Here is an 18,883-nt window from a genome sequence, read left to right on the forward strand (position 1 = left end):
CATATACCATTATTTTAGTCTTAGGGTTAAAATGGGTATTGAAGACTTTTCTCTCAGGACCTAGCTGAGTTACTTCTGGTTATTAGTAAACTTATCATCATCCAGAAAACAAAGCCAGCTCTCATTAAAACAAACATGAATTTATGAAAATTGAGAACCACTTTATGCAAGACTTGGACATCAGAACGATGTCACAGTCATGGACCCTCTTAAAATTTATCAGGCCAAACTGAACTGCCCTCTCCCCCGTTTACAACTTTCTAATTGCTTGAAATGAAAGGTAGCCAAAACAGTACAGAATCTGGTAATATCTTCTGTACTGGGAGAATAGGGGCTGTTATGTGATACATTTAAAAGCAATCAATTCAATATTACTATTTGAAATCACTAGCTTGTTTTTTTCTTTAAATTTATCTCCTTACCTTTTTCTCCAGTCCTTTGTACTTACTGAATGAATCAGAAAAATTTAGGCAAGTGGGGAAATTGTGAATGTCCTTCTACTGTTGGCTCAAAAACTTGGATACATCTTCATCTTCTGGCCCTTTGCAGTTAAAGAGCACAGTATGTTAACCAGAGTAGGAGAGGCTTATCGAATGAGAAAGATGTTTGCATTCTACGTATAAATTAAAATGGAGCCGGAACTTGATTCATCGTTAGGACAATCTTGGACTCACCACATTCTTCCAGCAGGATGAATGTGCACTGTTGCGTGTGTGTCTGCACAGAGAGGAGAAAATAAAGGTAAGATGTTGGGAAAAGCATTGGTATCCAAGGAGAGAACAGTAAACCTACGGACATATAAACAAATCTCTAGTAGGATCCAAGAGGGCAATGTTACAGGAAGTGGGGTAACTTCTGAATGCAATCAATAAATCTATTGAAAAAAAAACTCCATAGCAAATCAGAAGACAGTAAGTAAACAAATAAAAATATTTTTCCAGCCAGGCATGGTAGCACACACCTGTAATCCCAGCTATTTTGGGAGCTGTGGCAGAAGTATCACTTGAGCCCAGGAGTTGAGGCCAGCCTCAGCAACACAGCAAGACCCTGTCTCTAGAAAAAAATTATGTATATATTTCATCCTCTGGTAAACAGAATTGAAGGCGACTGTGTTACAATGAAACTAATCACATAGATGTATTTATCCCAAACAAATAAACATAAAAGAATGATGTGCCAGTATGATTTATGACTAAGGGATTAAAAAACATCTGCCTCTTTCACAGTGCTCTTGCATGTTAGCCAAAGCTTTGCTGTCATGGGGAGCTGGTATATTTCTCTTTTTTCCTCTGAACACCAGGGTGGATTCTCTTTCAGACTTTTTCTCTGGTTTCCTTCATTCTAACTCTGTCTCTTTTTTATCTCATTTTCCTTTACCTATAAAAAGTGGAAGCTTCAATAAAGTCTTTGGAAGGAAATGGTGGTGGGAGAGGAAAAGGAAGAATGAAAATGAAGACTTCATCCAGCAGCTTGGGTTGTGCTGTGGAGGGGTAGGTCCATGGGTGTGAGTTCTGAACAACTCTAGGGCATCAGGAAAGGCAAATGACAGAGCCCAGCAGTGGAGCATAGGTGCTATCAGCACTGGCTTTAGAACCAGGCCAGGTGAGCTTTGATTCCAAAGTCACCCTGTTACTCTGTGATCATGAGCAAGGTGTTTAACTGCTCAGAGGCTTTCTTATCTGAAAATTGAAGCTAGTCCCTCCTCCCAGAGCTGCTGGAATGATGACATGAGAACATGAGCATCACACTCATTATTGAGGACCTGGCACAGGGACACGCAATGCCTGGGAGTCTTTAATGGTGATATTCTCTTGGCTGAGGACTTTCAGTACCCTGGATGATTTGGCTTTCCGGCCCCTTCCTGTCCCAGAGGGCAGCTAATTTGAGCCTCTGTGAGAAGCTAATGAAGGGCATCACATTAGTGTGAGCCTCCTCCCACTACCACTTTGCACCCAGGCCAGAGTCAGTGAGAAAGACGTGGGTGACTCTCTCCTTCTCTGGATCTTCATTCCAAATCTCACATGAGACATCCTTAACATAGCTTGAATTCTTGGGTCACTGATGACGGACCCTTTTTAAGTATCCAAGAGGAATTTCACTGAGAATTCAGCTCTCTTGACTCATGCCTCCTCACTGTGGTCTTCCTCTTATAAATATTGGCAATAAGCCAGGTTTGTGAAGTTGCCAGATTAGACAACGTTTCCACAGTCCCTCAACCTTTACTTGTTCTCTAAATAATGCTGGAAACTGAATAACATTTAAATTTAATGTTGCATAACTAGATGAATGTAGCCTTCGGAACTGAGACCATAGATACACACTTATATGTCTGGTGGTGGTTTTTCTCTGCAGACCCTGCTCCATGAGTTTGTGTAGGTCAATGAAAAGACTTCTTTCGTTCTGCTTCGCTACGTGATGTTACTAGGCAGGAAGCCTCTGATTGACTGCAGACTTCAAGTCTGTCTTGAGGATTGACTATTTCTGGCCTTATAGGTGGGGCTCCTGTTTTTTTGAGGCAGAACAAGATGGCCTTACCAGTCTTAAATACAATCAGCAGAGAAGAAATCATGCTTAAAAGCAATATTTCTTTTCTTTTGGTGGATCCTAAAGTAGCTTTCAGTGGCCATAAAAAAAAAGAAAAAAGGAGTGGCTAGAAATCATTTTATGCCATGTCATTTAAATAATCATAGCATTTATTTCAACTCACCATGTAAACTGATGAATAGGAAAATCATTTGCAATCTATAACATGAAACCCAAAATATTACTGTGTTTTTGGAAGATAGGGTCAAGAGAAATAAAATGTAAAAATTTGATTTTTATCAGATCAAATCAAAGGAGCAAAATTAGAGATTTTTGAAACTGTACAATTATATTCTTTTTTCATATAATTTCTTGAAGCATCAGGGTATTTTTAGAATACTAATTTTAACAGTTATGTGATAAGAAGAAGTAGAGAATATCTGAGCACAAAATATTTTTTCCAGCTCATACAAAAAGTAAATGTTAAGATAAAGGAACAAAAAATCTGATAGAAAATATGCTAAATGTTAAGAAATAATGTTTCCACGTTTTATTAATTTCTTATTTTTAAATGAAATTATTTCATAAATTTTAAAATTTAACCCTTTTTTAAAAAAAGTTGTTTAATTTCTGCTATTAGAAACTTCTTTTTAAATTAATTTTGGTTTGCTCCTCACACAATTTTCTGTCCTTGTTTTTGTTTTTTCATATTTTAGTCTTGGGCATATAAATTGCTCTTGAACTGGTTTTATCAAGTGGGAGCCATTATGAAATAGTCACTCTCAAATGGTCCTTAATGGAACTTAAAAGCAGAAAATAAATCACACGTAGGGAGGACCCTTGATGGGCCTTGATTGCCTTAGAGGACTATGCCTGCGGTGTGTGCGCCTGTACGTACATGTGCGAAGATGTAGAAATGTGTGTGTTAGGAAAGTGGATTTGGTGTGTGACCAGCATACAGTAAAGAACATGAGTAACTCTCATCTATTGCTGCTATCCCAGAAATACTAAAAACAATCACTTTCCATCTCTTAATAAGATGCTTAGCCACATACCCAAATTACCTCAATATTAAGAACAGAAATAAGAGCTGATCTAAAATGTTTCCTATTATGCTTTCCTATACATCCCCAAACCACTGAATGCACTCATTAGGTTTATAATATGGAGTATGTGGAGGGAAGAACTCTACTGACACAATCTTCAAAGGGAAGACACACAACTATGGTAGTGCAAGCTATCTGGCTGTCATTTGTTCCCCAGCCAGCTTTTAGCTGGATTCACATTAAAGAGTGCCATGTGTATTTCTTTCAAGCTCAGGGGAAATGGAATTACTGCCAGTACCACCCAGTCAGCCCCCAAAGAAGCAGCTGCTTGGTGCTTGATCCAGGCTGTGCCTACATCCACGCAGAGCATCTCTAAGAACTTTTCCCACCTGGGATTGGTCGCTTGATTATCAGTCACTTATGAAGTATCTCAGGCAGCAAAGACCCCAGAGTACTTACAGTGGTACTCACAGGAACCAGATGCAAATCTACGTCAACAGATCCCACTGATAGTTTGAAAATAATCCAATTTGATAGTTATTAAACTCCTTCTGGGTGGAAGGCAATGCAGAAGACTTAAACGTACATGGAGATCTCCCTGCCCATTGCTTTCCCTTCACGGCAGTCATTACACGTGCTCAGTTACTTATTTACAGCTCCCACTAGACTATAAGTCCCATGAGGGCACTGACTGTGTCTGTCTTGTTTTCTACTCTGTCGTACAGTAGGTACTCATTAAATGCTTCTTTAATAAGTAAATGAGATGAAGAAAGACTCCATAGAAATGGTAGGACAGACTTGAGTTGTCTTAGGAAGGATATTGAAAGTAGGTATAGGATATTAAAGAAAGAAAGAAAGACACTAAAGAGGAAGAAAATGGGAATTACAAAGAGAGGTAGTGAGAGAGAGAGATGAGTTCCATATTTTTAACCTTGAGCTGTGTGCTGCTGGGGCAGGCACAGCAGACTATTGCTGATGAGTGACTGAAGCTGGGGAGACAGGTCGGGGCTTGAAGTATAGCATAACAGATGTTTGAGGCTGGAGGACAATGGGAGCCCCAAGGGTGGATACCATCTCAGAGAGAGGGTATGAGCCAGGAGGCATGAGGACGGGGGATGCTTCTTGGTGTGGATTCCACAATGACTGAGCAGTAAGACTCACAAGAACAGAGAAAGAGTTGGTAACTGAAAGGTAAAGTAAGGATATCCTTATCACCTAAGGATAAGTGCTGTTTCCTTTTCTCCCTCTCATACCACCAACTGGCAGGACCCCTTGCTGTTGGCCACCAGGTAAAGTCTTCCCTTGACAAAGGGCTCAGAGGCATGATGCGTAATCTGCACATTTGCTACACACTCTTAGACAAGTTACTTCACCTCTCAGACTCAGATTTCTCACCTATAAAATTGGGACGACACCTGCCTCTTGGAATTGGGGTAATGTTGTGAAAATTGAATGTGATAAGGCAGCTAAAGCACCAAACACACAGTACCTGACACATTGCAGAGGAGAGAGAGATAAATTACAGAGATGGAGATATACAGTTTTTACTGAGCCACTTAGCTTTAGACTCAGAAGACTTAAGTTTAAGGCTTTGCTCTGCCACTAAGCAACTATGTGATCGTGGGTCGCAGTTCCCTCACTGAGGAGAACATGAAGGAATGGACTGGGCAATCTCTAAACCTCTTTCAAATTCTAAAATTCTCTGATTTTCAGATTATAAAGAAGAACATTGGGGAATCCCATATTTTCGCTTTTTCACAATGTAATTTCTCAGGAGAGGTAGAAGAACTGACTAGTCTGCACTTAGCCTCATCAGTAAGCTTTAAGGATGCCATGTCAACACTTTCTGACCCTAGAAGGCAAGGATTTTCCTCCTCACACACGCAATGAATGTATCCAAGAGGCTTAATTCCTAAGAGAGTCATTTGTGAGTGAATGGGGAGCTTAAGTCCATGAGAGAAACTCCCTGTTATCCTTTGAAGCACTTTAAAATTGTGTCAGCCTCAGACATAGACACTAGAATGAATAATGAAAGCACAGGTGGTGGCCATAAATGTTGGAAAGGAAGGCTATCAAATGCAGAGACTGGGAATTACATTGAAAGCACATTTCTAGACAAATCCTCGCAGTGTTTGTTTAATAAGTATGTTATCCCCAGAACCATAAGCTTTCAGAACATAACAATTAGGTCACAGATCAGACTCTCGGCTCCTCTGGTCCAGGACTCCGCCGCAGGCAGGAGCCCAGGCGACCGGTGGTGGAAGCCCTCAATGGCTCCCCCGCCATCTCCCCAACCAGATGGCGAGGACCTTCAGGATGTGGCCTTATCCTTTGGGTCCTGCCACAGCCCTCAGCATGGGGTCTTACACAGAGGCGGCACTCAGCAAATACAGGGTAAATGAATAAAAAGTGGGTGGTATGTCCCAAAAGTCCTTGTCACCATCAATAACAGGTAGTAGTTTGATGCTGTATGAAGCTATCTAAGCCTTTTATGAACTTGTTTCATATTTTCAGCCTGTATGAGTATAATTAGTGAAGGAGTGCTTCTGTTCATTTGGCCTAAATAATTCTTTCCTGCTTTGAAGCATCCCCTCAAGGAGCCCTTGGTCTGATGGAAGGGTGGCAGATGTATAAATATAAAACACAAAGCAGAATAAGAATCATCCTAACGTAAACAGAGCACCGTGAGTATTTAAAGGAGAGAATAGATTTCAAGGAAATAGAAATGTTTTGTGGAATAAGTGGCATTTATGTCGGGTCTTTAAGGAGTTATAAGATTTATGTAACAGAAATAAAAAGGGGAAAGATGGCATTTCAAACAAAGAACAGAGCCCAAGCAAGGCATGAAGACAGAAAGTGAAAAACGCATCTTGAAAGCAACTAGTTAGAGTAGACATAGGCTGGTTAGATAAATTAGATTAAGTGTAGGCTAGGGATTGAGAGAGTTAAGGCAAAAACATAGTTTGGAGTCATATTGTGAAGAGATTTTATTTACTACTGAATTATGCAAGCCATAATATTTTAGCAGGGAAGAACAGAAGCAAAGTTTAGGAATACTAACCTGAAAATTGGATTAAAAAGAAAAACATCTGGATTCTGGGCTCTCTTTAGAAGACTGTGTTTCTTGCTCCTCAAAGTGTGAGAGGGGATCAGCAGCTTTTGCAGCACCTGAGAGCTTATTAGAAATGTGGAGCTTCTAGCTATCCCATACCCACAAAATCAGAGTCTACATCTGAAAAGGCCCCCGATGTGATCCTGGTGTACATTAAGAGTTAAGAAACATCAGTCAAAGGTGAGTTGAGGAGAGCCTGAACACAGGTAGCTGCTCATAGATAGCAGGAAGGAGACAGAGATGTGGAGAGTTAATGCACCAGAGGCCGCTGAGGCAGTAGAGGCTTTGGGCTAGGGACCAAGGGAATAGTGGGGTCATTCATTCTCAGGCATTTGAGGAGGGAAACAATGTAGGGCTCAAGGGATGCTAGGAAAGGAGACAAGTTGCCTTCACGTATAGGTATGGAGGAGCCTGCAGGAGTATCCAGATATAGACATCCAAAGGCATTTGCAGAAGCGTATTAGATCATAAAGTCCTCTTGTACTTTATCTCCGTGACAAAGACATTCAAATGAAAAATGTAATAAATCACCTAAAATATTGTAATAGAATAATGACATGTCACAACTCAAAGGAAGCATAGATGTCATCTAGTCCAACCCTCTCCTGTGATGAGAGGAATTGCAAGTCCAGGAAGGGGAGGTGACTTCGACAGGTGAGTCAATAGAGAGATAACGACATTCTAAGTTGCCTGGCTACCCACACAGGGTTTATTTCATTTCACTGCTATTCTACTAATACAGGCCTTGGGAAACACGAATACTGGAGTTGGGGTCAAGAAAAATATGGCTCAAAATCCAGAAAGAATCAATGGAAATCTTAGCAAATAGCTCAGCAGGAATTTTATTGAGGCATTTTATAAACAAGATTCTTTGCATGGTGCACAGACCTTGGTCAAGTTTTAGGGTTATTTCAGAATATACTTGATATTGGCATACAAAAACCAACTCTAATCTGGAATGCTAATTATATGACAACAATATTAATTAACATTTATGTACCAGTTACTATACACCACTCACTATTCCAAATGCCTTATGTATTCAACTCACTTAAAACAACTATATGAAAGAGGTACGAATATTCTCCCCCATTTTGCAGATGGAGAAACTAATCCCCAAAAAAATAACTTACCCAATGTCACATGGCTCATAAGTGGTGGAGCTAGGATTCAAATATGCCACAATTTTTTATTTTCTTTTTGGAAGATTGGTTATACATATTTTTCTTCCTTTTCATGTGAAACTATAACCCTGCATAAACTGTTGCACTAACAGACATGCTTGGCTTGGGGCGGTTTATGGTTATTCATTAGTCTATATCCTCTTTAGCTAATCCTTGTGCAGTTTTGATCTAACACTGGCTTCTATCCAATGATAGTAATCCACTTCCATACCTTTTTAACACTTTATCCCATTATCTTTAGATCATTTCTAATGACCATCTTCTTAACAAAACTTTGCCTCTCAACATGTTTTGGTAACAGGAGACAGAAAAAGACACAGCTTCTATTGTTTTTGAAGAATTTAAAGCCTTCTTAACTGTGTTTTCCCTTTTTTGGCTTTGGAGCTGAGATTTCTGTTCGGTGGAGTTGAGTTTCCTTAGCCCGGGGATCAAGGGCACTGGCTGTGGCTGGCTCCCTCTCTACGTCCTGAGGAAGAGCTTCCAGCATGCCACCTGTGCCTCCTTTGTAGCATTGCTTGGTAAAACGTGCTCCAACCGTGTTTCCCTTGGAAGGCACTGGCACCGCTCCTCTGAAATAAATCCTCCCAGCTGGAGATAGCGGGGGCCGCGGGCGGGGTGCAGAAGCAAGGCCGTCTTAGGGGGACCTTCATTAATGGCCTTGTGGGTTGCCTTGATTTTCCACACGTCTGACCAAGTCAATTTCCTGTCTTGGATCCCTTTCCTTCTTGTCAAATCCCAAGTTTTCTGTTCTTCATTCTTCGCCTGGCTGTGTGGGTGATCGATTTTAATTTTTCTGCTTAAAATGTACCAAGTGTTCGCCTTTTGGAAAAGAGTCCAGAGCAATGTCAGGGGAAGGACCCAAAGTTTAATATTTTCCAAATGATAAAACTCAAAGTCTATTTTCTTCTACTTCTCCCTCTCATCTCCTTTCTTTTTTAAAATTTTACTTTCAAGTTGACATACAATAAAATTGACCTTTTAAATATACAATCCTATGAATTTTAACAAACATATAGTGTCATGTAATCAGCGTCATAATCAGTGCTTTATTTTTTAAACTCTGACTCTTTGAACAAAAATTATGTAAACATGCTAATACCTCACATAACATAATAGAACTATTATTAGCACTAGCCAGGGTTGCTTTTTTCCCCCAAAGAGGATTATGTTATTCATTAAGACATTTTAAACATTGTAATGTTTTGTTTATTTCTAAGAAAAACTTGCCGTTCTTGAATTCACAGATATAAACAGACAAGATCAACATTTTCATGGTCTAATACAATTGATTCTACCACGTGTACCATTAAATTTCTTTTTTTCCGTTTGGTCTAGTATGAGTGATGTTTTGATGGTTTGTTTTAAAGAACCTTGATTGTATTACTTTGTTTGAGCAGTTATTTATTTAGGACAAGATAAATGATATCTGGTTGAGAAATGGCATTTACATCTCATAATGTAGAAAACAATGTTGTAAAAACAAAATAAGCAGAGAGACACAAATGTCGAGCTTGACTATCACTTCAAATCACAATTTTCAGATTTGGGAGGAAGTAATCATCACATGAAAATGTGACTAAGTGAAATGATTTGTCTATTGCTTTGTCTCTATATATAGAGAAAAGAAATTTTGATTATTGGAGAATAATCTGCATGATTTTGAATGGCAAAACAAAAGCCAAAAAAATTCAGTGTTTAGATGGTCTTGACCTTTAAGTTCTAAAGAAAAAAGATTTTTTTATAAGATTTATTTATTATAGAGTCTTCCTACACTCCATCGTTTCTTTGGTCTCTCATTCTTCAAGACCTAGCTAAAAGTAATCTTTCCCCCAAAAAATTTTGTTTCCCCACGGTGGAGTTAGCTATTCTTTCATGTGTTCAGCTCAAATATCTCCTGGAAAATGGAATATTTTTTGTCACAATCATCTACTTACATAAGTTCGTCCTTCTCCTTGGTCTGTGAGCAACTTGAAGAAAGAGCCATATTTTATTCATGAATATTTTGATAGAGGCATCAGCAAAGAACCCACTTGTTAATGAATAAAAAATGAATAAGTAAATATCATTGAACAGTTGATTAAATAGTTGATATTAATATTCATTCCATTATTAGTGTTACTTAGGCACAGCAAGGTGCTAGAAACACAATGATGAACAAAGCTGGCCTGGTCTTTGCCCTCATAGAGATTACAGTCTGGTGAGAGAGAAGACAATGCTAACTATCATCAATTTTAGAGAGGGTGCCCTTTTTGCAACTGATAGAATGCATTTTAATCAAATCAGTTAATATATTTTCCATTATAATTTTGTTATCACTAACATTTGACATTACTATAATGAGATTTTAGTTTCAGTAAGAAGGCTATTAGATATGACTTCAACATAGCTAGAAAATATATGAGTGTTTTTATTTCTTGAGTTTTCTTGTTTCAGTTACTGGGGGATAATGCTGAAAATTGCCTTTGTCTACCCTATTCATAAATATGTTGCACACTCCAGCTGCATGTGCTACTTGTATGGAAATCAAGAGAATGGGCTACTTACTGGTTCCTTTCTCTTTAAGGCTTGAGTTACATTTATGATGATATTTTATAAATTAATGGTTTGCTTGGCTTATCTAGTAACTTGGATACAAATTTTTATGGCAAACTTTCTCTTTTGAAAATGATTTGATTAAATCCAAGAAAACAAGGGGAAAGAAAGGATCATAATTTTCTGTTTACTCACTGGTGTCTTATTTTCCTTTATCCCAAGAAAGAAGCAGCCCGCTTATGTTTTGATAATGCTGTTTATCTGTCAGATGGTGCAGGCAGAAGCCAGCTGTTTCCCATAAAGATATCTCAGGAAATAGCAATAGGGCTGTCTACAATGGCAGATGCTATCTGATACCATTTCTAGGGGGTAGTTCCTGTTGAGACATAGGAGGGTTCTAAAGAACAGGCCAAGATGTCAAGAATGGTTAGTGCTGATACATGCCAAAGTCAATGCAAAATAAGTAAAGAGGAAAACAAAATCCTCTTTGAGGGAAGAAACAAAGGTTCAGAAGATGGTTAAAAGCACGCAGTATACACAGAGTGTGTTGAGAGAGGGATTGGTGAAAAAGTCTGATAGTGGGGTTGAAAGCTCAAAGCTGTGGACACAGTCACTGGTGCCCAGATCTTAGCAGATGTTTTCATAATAGAGGTCCTTGGGATCTGAGCTTGATGATGGAGGAAAGAGAGAGCAAAGCGCAGAAGACCTCACGTGCTTGGAGCTCAGTCATTTCATGTAGGCTAACTTTCCAGTGAAGAACATCAAGGAACTCTCCCCACAGGCACCAAAGAAGAACAGTGTCTCTGCACAGGGAGCACTGGACCGAGGCACGGGCTCCATGCGGATGAGAGGCAGCAGCTTCAGAGGAGGGCGCCCAGGGGAGAGGGAAGCGTGGAGCCGTGGCCCCTGAAAAACCAGCATGGAGAAGAGGAGTTCAGGGGAAACAGGACAAGCTTTCCTCAAATGTTTCAAGAGCTGTCATACAAAGTCTTGGTCTGTGAGTTCCAGAAGGCTGGACTAAGAATCCATAGGAAGAAGTTACAAAGTGTATATTTTATCTGAGCATAAGTAAAACCAGTATGTTGGATAAGCAAAATGTGAGGGTATAAATATAAACCAAAATTGACTTTTGACTCCCATTATCTCTTTAAACCTGCTCATGGGGTGTGGCCTTTCCTTGCCCTCAAAAAAAAAAAAAAAAAAAAAAATTTGGGTAAGCCGTGTCTTTTTTGCTCTCTTTCAGGTAAAAGAAAGTTCTATAGCCACTTTGTGTAAAAACACAACCTCAAATCAGTAATTAGAAATGACAGGGATGTCAGGGAGGCATGACTCTTCTCTATTTCTCTGCCTCATGCTTCTTCTCCTTCCACAGTTTGCTCACTATGATGTCTGACCCTTTCAGGCAGAAGCAAGGAAAGGATGGAGAGATGAGGGGGTCATGGAAGCTGTAGTGGTCACCCTTGCACAATGGCTTCACATTCCTTTGGTCTGGCACATGTTTAAGCTGACTCTTTTATGTCCTCCTCAGGGGTCCTTCCTATTCCTAGTGGTCTCATGTCTGCAGTTCCCTTGACCTGGATGAATGCCATCTAGTCTAACTGTTGCTTCTGTCCCCTCTGCCCCTACAAACCTTCCTCCAGCTTCTCTTATGCTAGGTACCCTTTGGGTGGCCTCATTGAACAAGACCTAAGACAACCCCCACGCTGGCTAGCTTTTACACACAATCTGGAAGTACAGATCCTTCCCTAGACAGCAGCATCTCTTCTCCACTACATTGGCAAAGTAGCTGGCCAAATCTTTCTGTCCTTGTCATCTCTCGATCCATTGTGCCTGCCAACTAGAGGAAGCAAGTGCCTAACTCTCCACATGGACCCATTGGAGCCTTTCCTTGAATTGAGATGATGGGAAGGGAGGGACCCTCCAACACCTTCCCCACAAGATCCTTTCCAATCTCCAACAAGTTGAGCCTTTTATACCCTACGTGTTGCAGACAAGTCTGGTAACAACTTCTCAGCCACAGTGGTCTGTCTCACGATTCATTTTGGAATGTAGCATCTATTGTCAACAGAATATGAAGAAAGAAAAGTTCCACGTTAACGCCCTATTACCCAAGAGAGGGCCTTTTAGATAAATAGTACATTATTAATATTTACATGATGAGTTGGGAGCTGGACTCATCTGGTAGCTTTTAAACTTTCCTGTGGCCAAGTTTTGCAATTTTATGGCAGTGCTTTGGGGACTGTAGGTGGGAACAAGAGGCAAGCCTCAAGTGGTGCTCTGGCTCTTCCATTGTCATGTCAACTGAAGCAGCTCAGCTTTTGATTTTTATTTGTAGAGTTTTCATGTAAGATCTCACTGGGAGAGGGTTATGCTGCCAAAAAAAGGCTGCTTACCTGGTAGACTCATCTTGACTATAGATTCATTTACTCACTTGCGTACTTTGAGTAAGGCGCCAATCTAGGCAGTTTTGCTCCAATCCTAGGAGTCAGAACTGCTAGCGCAGCAAGTCATCAAGGTTTCCAATGACAATTTAACATAACCCTGTTCAGGTCAGCCACTTCCTCATCGGGGGAACTTAGGGGAGTTACTGAAATTTTCTATATTTCAGTTTTCTCATCTGTTAAATACCTATCTGGTAGTATTGTTTTGAATTGCATTTGTCAAGTGCCCTGCATGATATTGTAGCTACCATGATAGAAAGGAAGAAGGACACACTTGTAGATAGGATGAAGTCTCAGAGTTATGTCACTAGAATATTTAAAAGATCAGGTCCCTTTTTTAGTCCCTAAATTGGTAAATTAAGATGGTTTTTTGATTATAACCTAGATTTTTGGAGATAAGATAGCATAATGATTAAGAGTATATATTCTGGAGCTAAACTGCCTAGATTTAAATCCTGACTCTGCCACTTACAAGCTTTGTGGACCTATGCTTCATTTTCCTCAAATGTGAAATCGAGATGGCAATAACTAATTCATGGGAGGGAGGGTTAAAGGACGTTGACATGTGTAAGCACTTGGCACAGTGCCTGGCACATACTAAGTGTTCACTAAATGTCAGGTATCCATATTCATATTGCCTCGGGATTTTTTACTAGAGATCTTGCCTTCCTCAGTGGAAATGGCGGCTCCCAAAAGACTCCCAGAACAGGCTGCGCACTCACCATCAGCACTTAATGACGGAGCCCTTTCTTCAGAAGAAAGAGACTGAGCTGAAAAGAAACAGAATGCCAGAGTTCAGAGTCTGACTGAGGAGTTCCAGCTGAGAGTTATTTTAAGGTACAAGCAGGTAGTGTCATGAAGACTTGGGAGCAGCCCAGTCATGCCAAAAAGAGACTCCACTGGCAAGCAAATCATTTAGCAGAGCCCAGGGCTCCTAGGAGATTCAGGCAGGGGGCCTAAACTCAATTATTTTTCTTTCCATTTCTAAGGAGAAGCTGGAAGGGAGGGGAATTTGGACTCAGAAAGTAAAATGAGGGGATTGAATGAGATGATCTCTAAAGACTGTTCCAGCATTCTGCAAGGCACTGAGTCTATGAGCATGACGAAAAGAAGAGAGATTAAAAAGTATTCAAGGCAGGAGAATTCAGGCAGATGCTCAGGAAAATATGTCCCAAACAAATTCCTGCTGAATTTTGGAATACGCTGGTAAGGGAAATGATGTGAATTTCATACCCGGAATTATGGAAAATACAATGAAGCACATAAGGTTGGGGGAAAATCTTACACTGGCAGAGATATAACCTTCTTTATTCAGCCAGTCTCTCCTCATTTCACCACGGCTAGAAGTTATGTTTTGTCAAAGGAAGCTTCAAAAGAATTTGGATGGACAAGTTCAACAGTGGCTGCAATCAAATTATCCCTTTTCTCTTTTGAAATCTCCTATTTGAACAATAGTTATTAGGCCCAGGCTCACAAAGGCAAAATAATTCATGAATTATATTTAAGTGTGGCTGTCTGAGGATCTTAGGACTAGTGTAATGGCCAAATATATCTCTAAGAAGCAGTCCAAACAGTTGTGATACGCAGTAGAGTTTGTGTGTTATAAGCAGGGGTCCCCCAACCTATGGTGAGTTGTATAATTATTTCATTATATATTACAATTTAATAATAATAGAAATAAAATGCACAATAAATGTAATGCACTTGAATCATTCGAAACCAGCCCCCTCCTCCCAGCTATGTGGAAAAATTGTCTTCCATGAAAACGGTCCCTGGTGCCAAAAAGTTGGGGACCATTGTTATAAGGTCATGAAACTAGGTTGTAAAACTTCATTTGATGAATAAGGATATTAAAATGAAATTAAAGTATTATTGCAAGAGAGGAATTTTTGTGCTTCAAGGGATGAAAGATGGGAGAAGTTTTGGCAAGAGCCAGGAATGAGACAAGCAGCTGCTGTGCAAATCTCTTTGCTATTATTATAACAGAGCATCCCTGAAGTTTCCAGGCCAGGACTTCTTACCCTACACAAACACCAATCATTCTGCTAAGATGTGGCTCAGCATTCAGTATAGGAGCTGAGCCACTCTATTCTGTCTGTCAGCAAAGCCTCACCATGCTCCTCCTCTCTTCGCCAGAGAAACCTCTTAAGGCATCATCTGAAATCTGAAATAGCAGTCTTCCCTGATGCTGCCTTCCTGCTCACACCAGGCTTCACCATCTTAACAGCGCAGCACAATTCAGTAGCATTCATGTTACGGCTCCAGCATGGGCAATCATCTCTTGAGACAGAGGACACGTCTGTTAGCACTCATTACCTGTATCCCCAGCTGTCAGCCGCTTTGGGAAAGGGATTCTCATATGAGAATGACCTCCAACAACACGTATACTGGGTCCTTCCCATTTTGGAAAAAGCGGTTGCATCTATGCAGGGTAGCACACCAGGTAGAAAAAATTTACCAAAAAAAAAACCCAAAAAAATTGGTCCTACCTCTTCGTCACTCAGTGACTCAGATTTCCTACCTGAAAATTAGAAAACTAGGCTCAAGTCAATGTCTCTGTGACTAGCCAATATGTCTGAATATTTGAAAATATGTGGATATTGGGTGCCAACTTCACTCATCCAAATGACTGATTCACATTTTGGCAACTGTGTAATACCAAAGAGCATTTTGGTCAAAGATTTCATGGAATTAAAAAAAAAATCAGCAGAAAAAATTTTGGTGTAAACAAAATAGATCCAGTTATTTATTATAATATTTTGAACCCCGAGGGCTGGTTAAGCTCTGAGTGTGCCATATTTGGCTTACTCCCAGGCCACCTGCCTCCGTCTTTCTCAACCTTTGCTGTAACATATGCAGTGAAAAAAAAAAATCAAAGACCTGGGTTTAAATCCCAGTCCACTAGGAAAGCTATTTGGCCACCCTGAGCCTCAATTGTATCATCCATGAAGTGGGAACGATAATAACATGCCCTGTGGCAATGCTGTGAGGAGTAAATGTAGTAGTGTACTTAAGCCCCCAGCTCACAGCAGACCCTGGACAAATAAACAGCAGATTAATGAGGGCAAATGCAGTGTGAATTAGCACGTGAAGAGGCACAATCATTCATCACAAAGCTGCTATTTAAACTCCCTCCTACCATCCCAGGGGTTCTCAAAGTGTGATCTCTGACCATCTGTCGCAGAATTCCTCCAGGGGGCTTAAGAGAGACAGAGATTTCTGGTCCCCACCACAGATGTGACAAATCAGAAGCTCTAACAATCACCATATCTAACATTCCCCCAATCTCCAGATGACTCTTGAGTACCTTAAAATTTGAGAGCCAATGAATCAGAGCACTATGTAGCACTTACTACCCTTTTTAGTCATGGGTGTGTAAAGAAGTAGCTCATATGTTTCAGTGATTCTTAAACACTCTCTGCAGTTCCTAAGTCCAGAGGTCCACGGATCCTCAGAACAATTAGACAATCCGGTCAGTTTGGGGAATTTTAAAAAACCAGTCAAGGTATTTCATAGGGGAGCTGGTTTTTTAATTTTTCATTTGACTTGCTGGCTAAGTGAGTAATTTTGTGCTATTATTTAGGCCTAAGGGGTGGCACTTACTCCATTCCCTGGGATATTAAACTGAATTTTATATTTCTTATTTAGCTTGAAAAAACCCCAACTACCACAGAAAGTGTCTGGTCTAAAATCCACTTATTCTTGTACCTGATAGTCCAAAAGAACTCTTAACCCAGGAGCACCGCAGTCTTGAGATTTCAGTTGAGCAGAGAAAGTACGAGCAGGCATGACATACTGGGCTAGTGCAGATACATGTTAGCACAAAGGTGAGAATCAAAACGGCAAACACTGGACATTTCTTTGGCAATTCAGCCCAGCGGTATCTGCTGAAAAAGCAAAAATGGAGTTGGCAGAGCTGTCAGGGGGTTCATCCAACAGTGAAACCAGGGAAGCACCATGAAGCCTCAGAATTGAGCCAATTGCACTGGCAAACACTGGGAGTTCTCCTTCACCATTTGCGGAGCCTTTACTAAGTGGGACCCACAGCTGAGCAGTGATATGGAGGACTTGGAGAGAGGCCATGGAAGGCAATCAAGATCAATCAGGCTGCAGAGGAATAAATTCTTCGAGGGATTGGCCTCCTTTATATCAGCGCGACTGGGTTGTGGGCGGGGAGAGTGGTGCGCAGGGAAAATCAACAGAGCCTTGAGATGGCTCAGGGATAGGAGTTTAAATATTTCTACTAAGAACATCAAAAGAAAGGGATTGGGTTGAACTTCAGCAGAAATTGGGCTTGAAATTGGAGTCGTGGTTGTGAGCGAGAGGGTTATCCTGTTAGGGAAACAGCTAGTACTGCTTTTCCACTCCTGAGCACCCACTCCCCTCGACCTCCACCTCCCCCCATCCCTCACTCCCGTAGCCACCACCTCTTGACGTAGGGCTGACAATACGCCAGATACTGTGCTCACTGCTATATATTTACTATCTCATTTAATCCTCAGGGTAACCCTGCAAAGTAGGTAGTGGTGTGTTTATTTATAGAAAAGAAAACAAGCTCAATGAGATTAAGCAACAAGGTCACACAGCCAGAAAATGGCAGAGCCAATCTGTCTCATTCCAGATCTCGAAAACACTATTTTATCCTGCCTACTTGCGTGTAGCCCAGGAAGCCAGTGTGGCTGGAAGCAAGTGAGCAAGTGAGTGAGTGAGTAGGGGAGAGGGCAGGAGATGAGGTCAGAGAATCATGGGGTGGGGGTGAGGTAGCCACCCCATAAGTGCCCTTCAAGGCCATGTAGTGTGTTGCATTTTCTTCTGAATATGAAGAGAAGCTACTGGGTGGTTTTCAGTAGAGAAGCTCTAACTTAGATTTTAAGCACATCTGTGTGAACATATTTCGGGGGAAAAGAAGCAGAAGCCAGGAAAATAGTTGTGTAGCTATTTTAATAGTCCAGATGAGAGATGGTGGCTTGCCCTAGGTCTTAGTGATAAAGATGTGGGAAAGTGAGTGGGTTCTAGAGATATTTCAAGGGTAAAATAAGCAGTGTGTGATGAATCAGTAAGCGATATGCCCAAGGTCACACAGGTAGTAAGAGGCCAGGGTGGGGGCCGGTGGAATTGGAACAAAGCTCTAACAACCTGAAGCCAAACTCTGTGATCTTTCCACTAACTACAGTGAGCCATGGTCCCAGGTTACTGAAAAAGAAATTTCAGATTTCCTGTACCTGAGGCCAAAATATAAAAAGTTCCCAGCGTGTAAAACTTACTACTGAGTTGTGTGTGTCTGTGTGTAGACTATATCCTCTTCATACCAAAAAAGAGGAGTTGACAGCAGGTTACCCAGAACACAGACAGAACCATTACCAATCCTCTATCCAAACATCCCAGCCCACTTTGAAGACCCATGGAGCAAGGTGAGCGGATGACCCGGAACAGCTACCGAGGGCACAGTGAAAAGGAATTTTACATTTTAAGCTGTATTAGATAGAAAAATGGGAGGAGCTGCTCCAGAGAAGTGAAAAGACTCTGTGGCCACATTTGCACAGCAAAAGCCAAACGGAAGATTGAGCAATTACCCAGTGACTACAGGCTGGGGAGTCAGCCAATTTGGGTAACTCAGATAAAAACGTATTTGGCTGCTTCTCTTGCCTGAATTACTCGATAATGGCCCAACTGTCTGTTTTGCTTAGTTGAAGAGAACAAGAAACAGGTCCATCCCAGGCAGAGACCCTGGCTGAGGAGCTGGTGGGAGAAAGGCTCTCCCCAGGAGCCAGGCTTCAAGCTGGCATGGAGTGGATAACCATGGTAAAGAGACTGCTCATGGTAAAGATGAACAGTTCCGATTCTGATGTTTCTCACAGTCTAGTCTTTAGGCAAACTTGAGAGAGGAAATTATAATAAAATGTGTTAAGTGTAGAGATATCCTTTGAGGAAATGATGAGAACACAAAGGTGGCAACTACCCCACATTGGGATCAGGAACAATCAGGGAAGGCTTCCTGGAGGAGATGATATCTGAGCTTGGTCCTGGATGGTGAGTAGTTATTAG

Source organism: Propithecus coquereli, unplaced genomic scaffold (assembly GCF_000956105.1).
Source record: "Propithecus coquereli isolate 6110/MARCELLA unplaced genomic scaffold, Pcoq_1.0 Scaffold7, whole genome shotgun sequence".
Classification (NCBI taxonomy): domain Eukaryota; kingdom Metazoa; phylum Chordata; class Mammalia; order Primates; family Indriidae; genus Propithecus; species Propithecus coquereli.